This window comes from Dendrobates tinctorius, unplaced genomic scaffold, assembly GCF_039654945.1.
Source record: "Dendrobates tinctorius isolate UK_male_01 unplaced genomic scaffold, ASM3965494v1 ptg000084l, whole genome shotgun sequence".
In the NCBI taxonomy this organism is placed as follows: Eukaryota; Metazoa; Chordata; class Amphibia; order Anura; family Dendrobatidae; genus Dendrobates; species Dendrobates tinctorius.
In genome coordinates, this window is record NW_027361752.1 from 8,302,080 (window position 1) to 8,309,769 (window position 7,690).

The 7,690-nt window shown below is 44.1% G+C and overlaps 1 pseudogene; it reads left to right on the forward strand.

Moving 5' to 3' along the window:
• Positions 1-1,293: 1,293 nt before the first annotated feature.
• On the forward strand, positions 1,294-7,486 carry LOC141097300 (protein disulfide-isomerase-like; annotated as a pseudogene).
• The last annotated feature ends 204 nt before the right edge of the window (positions 7,487-7,690 follow it).

Sequence of the window (7,690 nt, forward strand, 5' to 3'; positions counted from 1 at the left end):
AGGCAAAAATAGGGTTTTTCTTATTCCGATACCGGAAGTCCCATAGACTTGAATGGGACTTCCGGTATCGGAATCGGCGATACCGATACTTTTTTTTAAGATCGGCCGATCCATTCCGATCCGATACTTTGAAGTATCGGACGGTATCGCTCAACTCTAGTCCTCACCAAAGAGAAATGAGATCAGCGTTTTGCTCAAACCTGTTTAGGGGAAAACAATATACCAAAAGGAGAGGACAATATAGGTCTGTATCCTATCATATACCTTTCATATATGATCATGCTATGAAACACATTGTTACTTATGCAGGTAGTGCACGTGGTTCGTGGGCCCACTGTGCCACAGGGCAGGGCATGCCTACGAGGGTTGTAGCTAAGAGGCTACCTGGTGTTTACTGGAGCTCCTGATGGTGGAGTCAGGCTTGAGATGCAGGTATTCGCCAGGTACCAGTCTTACTGCAGCTGCTGACCACAGGGGTCTGGTACGCAGACATGGATAGGACTTGGGGTCTGTTCAGACTACTAGGTTCTGGACCCGCTGTAGAACGGTTACTGACATGGAAACAGAATACTTGGATATAGATTCACATACTGCTGGAGCGGCTTCAGGACTTGCTGTGCAAGAACCAGGGACTACGGGTTCAGGACTGGCCGCACAAGGATCCGGAACTACAAGTTTAGGACTGACCTCACAAGGACTCCCTGGTCCGCGTTCAGGACTGGCCGCAAATGGCCAGGGACTATTGATTCAGGACTGACCGCACAAGGAACAGGGGACCACACAACTCATTAATAGACTACCAACTACCTAAGGATACTTTGGTTGCTTGGCACCTTCCTACTGGGGGGTGCTTTTTATACAAGTTACTTCACAGCCATTGGCCATCTTGCAGGTGTACTCTTTTACTAAATGACTTCCAGCCATTGGCTGGGGGTATTTTACTATGTGCGCGCCCCTGCACACCCCACTGCACGTCGCCCACCATATGGTCCTCTTTCCATTGTGGGACATGCAGCATCTCTTGACCTCTTCACTACAGGCCAAGACTTACATCCGTGTTTGTACTTTGGAGGTTTTTGCATGTCATAAGGTCACAACATCAACATTGCAACCTTATTATGAGCAGTGACCTCCGGTTCTTGCATATGGCCAGAAATCTTGGATATGTAGCGTACAACAGCAAAAAGGAGATGACGGACCACGAACAGCCATGCCACTGGAGTGGTGAGTAATATATTTTATTTTATAAGCAATACTCACCTTGCCCTCTGATCATTGTTTCCATTGTCGGGCATGTCGAAACTCTGGCCTCTTCACTATTGTCTAGGACTTCTGGCCACATCCAGGCTGGAGTTTATGACTTGCAACCTTATGAATTGTAATGAGGTATGGCCTGGACAAAGCTGGGAGTCTGGCTAATAGTGAGGAGGCCAAAGAGGATGAGATGGTGGATGCTTTTAATTTATTTTTTCATTTGAACATGTGATGTTCATAACTAGGGGTTATAAGTCAAATGTTCGACTCCCTGTATATTTTTAAAAGTGCAATCCCAATAACAAATATTTGAAAAGCTAAGAAACTTTGGAAATCCTTTGCCATTCTGCTTTTGCATAAATTTTAAATACATGATCAAAATTCCAGTGTTTGTAGTACAATGATAAGTTATATAATTTAATTACAAACATTGAGGCAATGGAGCTTTAGAGAGTGATATTGTGTTCTTGTGGATGGTGGCATCGGTCCAGCTTGGTAACCAGAGAATGTTACAATACATCTCACTTATTACAACAGTACCAGTCATTTAAGGAATCTGACACATGACTTTTCTTCTGCACCATGATTCACATACCAGGTATGATTCAACCTTGCAGTCAGACCTACATAATTAAATATTTTATATTACCGAGCCATACCGTGAAACCTATTAGATTATTATTCTGCTACAAAGACATTTTCCTTTTCACGAGTTTTCAATTTAGTTTAAATTTTTTTTTCTAATGTTTTGTTTCATCAGTATTTGGATGGAGAAACGGCAGAACATATCAGTAAGATTTTACTGTGCTTAGTTTTTATTGATGTAGTGTAGAGTCTCTTACTGTAATTAATATTGAGCTGACATAAAATTATTTTATGAAAGCGGATGAGACGCTGTAATCTTATCATGTATCCTGGAAATTTAAAAAAAAATGGAGGACTTTAAAGAGTTGGATGGATATTTTGCAATTTCGTAGTAAATTATCATTTACAATATTTATACCATTTACTGGTACACACATAAAATTATGCCCAAAATGTTTTATAATTTACAGTGTAAAATCAAAGAATTTCATTTTCTAGCTTACTTCTACATTATAGCTAAGAGTATATACAGTATGACCATCTTCCTGGACAAGGCCATTTAAACAAATGTAGCATGTATGTAGCACGTAATTTTTTTTTTTTTTTTTTTTCTACATTCAACACATTAGCCGGATGATGGGACTACTACTGTCCCATCATTGGCTAATGTGTCAATCACTGTCATGGTAGCAGGCATGGTAGCAGGCATGTAACACACTGACTCACCAGTGATGTCTGTAGGAGAAGTCCTTCATCATTGCTTTTCATCTGCATCCAGCCAGGGCTCGTCTCTGCAGGAAATAACACAGTTATCTAGAGCACCACTTGCAGACACATTAATTAATTATTTCCCAACTTCTAAACTACACCAGATGAAGAAAAAAAAGGGTGACTAAGTGTCGCTCTGCACAGTAACAGGACCGCCTCCCCCATTTAAAACAGTATCCTCAAAAAATAAAATAAATACATCACTGTAGTAATAATATCCCTTAATTAGCCCTTATGGTTATAATATCCCCCATCCTGGCCCCTGTGTGTCTCATTCCTGGCTCCAGCCATATGTTCTCCCATCCTGGTCCCATATGTTCTCCCATCCTGCCCGCATGAGTATCCATTCTGCCCCATGTGATGTCCAGTCCTGTCCCATCTGTCCTGTGATCCTGTCCCATCTGTCCCATGATCCTGCCCCATCTGTCCTGTGATCCTGCCCCATCTGTCCTTGATCTTGCCCCATCTGTCTCTATTTTATCCATTCTTAGCATGATCCTGCTCCATGTGTCTCATCCTGCCCCATGTCTCCATCCTGCCCCATGATCCTGCCCCATCTGTCTCCATCCTGCCCCATCTGTCTCCATCCTGCCCCATGATCCTGCCCCATCTGTCTCCATCCTGCCCCATCTGTCTCCATCCTGCCCCATGATCCTGCCCCATCTGTCTCTATCCTGCCCTATCTGTATCCATCCTGCCCCCTGTGTCTCCATCCTGTCTCCTGTGTCTACATCCTGCCCCCTGTGTCTCCATTCTGCCCCATGTCTCCATCCTGCACCATATTCCTACCCCATCTGTCTCCATCCTGCCCCCTGTGTCTCCATTCTGCCACATGTCTCCATCCTACCCCATATTCCTGCCCCATCTGTTTCCATCCTGCCCCCTGTTTCTCCCATCCGGCCCCCTGTGTCTCCCATCCTGCTCCCATGTCTTCCATCCTGCCCAATCTGTCTCCATCCTGACCTCTGTTTCTCCCATCCTACCTTGTGTCTCTCATCCTGCCCCATCTGTCTCTATCCTTCCCCCCGTGTCTCCCATCCTGCCCCCGTGTCTTCCATCCTGGCCCTGTGACTCCCATCCTGCCCCATCTGTCTCCATCCTGCCCCCTGTGTCTCCATCCTGCCTCCTGTGTCTACATCCTGCCCCCTGTGTCTCCATTCTGCCCCATGTCTCCATCCTGCAACATATTCCTGCCCCATCTGTCTCCATCCTGCCTCACATGTCTCCTATCCTGCCTCCTGTGTCTCCATTGTACCCCATATTCCTGCCCCATCTGTCTCCATCCTGCCCCCTATTTCTCCCATCCTGCCCCCTGTATCTTTTTTCCTGCTCCCGTGTCTTCCATCCTGCCCCCATGTCTCCCATCCTGCTCCATCTGTCTCCATCAAGCCCCCTGTGTCTCCCATCCTGCCCCCATGTCTCCCATCCTGCTTCATATGTCTCCATCCTGCCTCTGTGTCTCCCATTCTGCCCCGTGTCTCCAATCCTGACCCCGTGTCACTTTCAATAAAATAAAAAAAAACAACCTTTTTCCTTACCTGGCCATGCTCCTGCGGAGATGCTCCCTCCATGCAGTTCAAGCGCGCACTCACTGATGAATGACAATGACGTCATACGGGCCCACATGGCAATAGAGTTTACCTGAAACTGTATCTCAGAAGCAGGTTCAGTTACTACACCTACAGAAGCCTGCCACTGGGGCTCGATGAGCAGAAGAGACGGGACAAAATGCGGGTCCCCTCTGTTCTTTGGGCCCCAAACGCCAGTCAGGGCAGTAATGTCCTGATGACGGCCCTGGATGCCACCATACAATCTCAGATGCTACTAGTATGTCAGGCAGATTCCACCAGAGCAATTTCCTCAGAGATGTGCCCTACAGTTCTTACCACAGATGTTTCCCAGATACTTTTCACAAATACACCCATATTGTGTAAAAGTGCTCACCTCAAATGTTGCCTAGGATCCAAAATGATCAACAAGTGATGCCCATTAATAGCCTGCCTAATGCAGATTCTGTGTATAACTTAAAAGGGTTGTCTGGTCTTAAACTACAAGGATCCTCTGGTGCTGGCACCAGGAATGCCAGTCATGTGACCACAAGCATGTGATACGCATATTCCTGGCCACATTCTGATTAGATGGATGCTGAAATGCAAGTACAAAGCAAGTGTATTGAGTGATGCCACAGATAGAGATGAAATGAGGCCACTGTATGCATATCACATACTTGTGGTCACGAGCCCGCCACAGGCACTGGAGAATCCTCACAGCGTGTAGTGCTCGCAATGTGAGGATTCACAAGTCTGCAGTCTTAACAATTGATTACATACTTGTAGCTTAAGACCTTACAATTCCTTTAAACAATTAACCTAACCTATTAATGTAGCACTGTTGAGGCATGCTGGGAGTTGTAGTTGCACAACAACTGCTTTGAGGTTCTGATTTAAAGGAGGTAGCAGAACACTTCAGTTTTATTCAATCATTTTAACATAATAAAATGTAAGTGTTTAATACTTAAGAGAAAAAAAAAGTTGTTTTGTAAGCTCACCCACATGTAGGCAGGAATCTGGAGCATGGAAGACAGCAGGAAAAGCAATCGATCACGAAGGAAGGTCCAGCTCCATGATATCCATAAAAATTATTTTTTATTCATAATTCATTAAAAAAAATCTTTTTGATACAATCGGCATAAATGTCACATGCCCTCTATGGGGAGGTATATAGAAGCATATGCATTTCAAACTTTGCTGTTCTTAATTATTTTCTCCAGGTATTTAGTTTCTGTTATCACTGCTTCAGTCTTTTTAGGGTAACAGGTGTTTTAATTTACTCATTTTTCTGCTCTATCATCTTTTTGGTGTGGCTTTATATACTTTCCCCCTGCTGGTATTTCCTGCTGGTGATAATCTCATTTGAATTTTCCAGCCACACTACTGTAGTTTAAGCCAGTCAGTGAAATACCAGCTAGGGTTTATCTCTCTGTGCTTATGTTATTTACGCTGCACCTATCTTCTGTTTCTTTTTAGGAAGTAGGCGGCATATTCTCTAAAAGTAATTACTTAATCCTTTATTTTGTATTCTGCGGTTTTGTTTTACTCACTCTGGTATCTTTTTCTATTTCGGCACACCTTCCCTTTTATACGTAATTTGCACTCTACTCTACCCTTCAGTTCTTTAGGAGGAAGGAGAAGTGCTTGATGGCCTTTCAGGTAGCGTAGGTCCTATTTGCCATCATCTAGTCTGTGGTTAGGGCTATCTCATTTCTCCCAGGAACCATTAGGGACTGTGGGGTCAGAATCTCTAGTCTGCACAGGAATAGACTGGGTCAGTTGCAGTTTTTAGTGTGTTACCTATTTGCCCGAGTGAGTTGCTACACTATTATAACATCAAGCATGTGTGCTAAACCCCTTTTCTCAGAGTTATCTAGCCTCAGTTGTAGAATTGCTATTATTGCCAACAGTTGGACCCCCATCATGCAGAAAGTAATCCCATATCATGGATAACTTGTGATTTTTAGGAAACCTATTTTATTTGTCAGTCTTACTTATTTCTTTTCTTTAGAGCATTCTTGTGGAACATCCAAATATTCTGTCGGCTACTGTATCTGTAGGTGAATTATGTGGGAGTGAGAAACATGGGTCTTCTAGGCATTGTTGTCTATGCTAATGATTAACAATCTCTGTTATTTTTTTCTTTCAACAAGTTAAGCCTCCGTCACACTAAGCGAGATCGCTGTTGAGTCACAAGTTTTGTGATGCAACAGCGATCTCTCCAGTGATCTCGCTGTGTGTGACACGTATCAGCGACCGGCCCCCCTGCCGGGTATCGCTGATCGTGCTCTAATGTCCTGGGCCATTTTTTGATAGTTGGCCTCCCCCTGGCCAGCACGCATCGTTGCGTGTGGCAGCGGGAGACCATCGATCAGCGATCTCCCAGCGCTGTAAGCAGACCCTGGGAGCTGGTATCAAAGGTAAACAGCGGGTAACTAAGCACCTCGCGCACTCAGTTGCCTACTGTTTTCCTTGGATGCCAGCTCCTAGCGCGAGCACGCTGGTATCCAGGGTACACAGCGTGTAACATCTGACTACCAAGACAAACTGGACAACTTTAAGAAGGCAGCCACAAGCTTCAAGGGAAAGATACTTTTCATCTTCATTGATAGTGATCATACTGACAACCAACGTATTCTGGAGTTTTTTAGCTTGAAAAAGGAAGAATGTCCTGCTGTTCGACTGATCACTTTAGAGGAGGAGATGGCAAAGTACAAGCCAGAAAATGATGACCTTTCAGCTGATAAAATCAAGGGCTTCTGTGAACGTTTCTTGGATGGAAAAGTCCTAACCCCATCTTATGAGCCAAGATATCCCTGATGACTGGGATAAAAATCCAGTGAAAGTGTTGGTTGGGAAGAACTTTGAAGAAGTGGCCTTTGATGAGGAGAAGAGTGTATTTATTGAGTTCTATGCTCCCTGGTGTGGTCACTGCAAGCAGCTTGCACCAATCTGGGACCAATTGGGGGAGAAGTTCAAGGACGATAAGATCATTTTCATTGCAAAAATGGATTCCACAGCCAATGAGATTGAAGCTGTGAAGATACACAGCTTCCCTACACTGAAATACTTCCCAGATGGAACAGATAAAAAGGTGGTTGACTACAATGGTGAGAGAACGCTAGATGGATTTTCAAACTTCTTGATAAGTGGAGGGCAAGATGGAGCAGCTGATGAGGATCTTGAGGATCTGGAAGAGGCCGATGAGCCAGATCTTGAAGATGACGAAGATGACCAACACAAAAAGGATGAATTATAAGGATCATAAGTTTAGTACTGTAACAACCATAAGACACTAAGAGTGGAGGGGGATCAACAGCTTTTAAGAATGTATTAATTGTCAGTGGTCTGAAAAAAAAAAAAATCCAGGGAAACTATCTGAATCTGTATAGTAGGGTCTTTATTGTGTGTGTGTGTGTGGGGGGGGGGGTAAAGGGAGCTTTGGCCTTGTGTTTTGTGTTTAACAGTCTTGGGTTTTTTATAATTTTTTTTTCTTGCCCTGGTGAAGTTTGGCACTCTGCTTCCTGTATAAA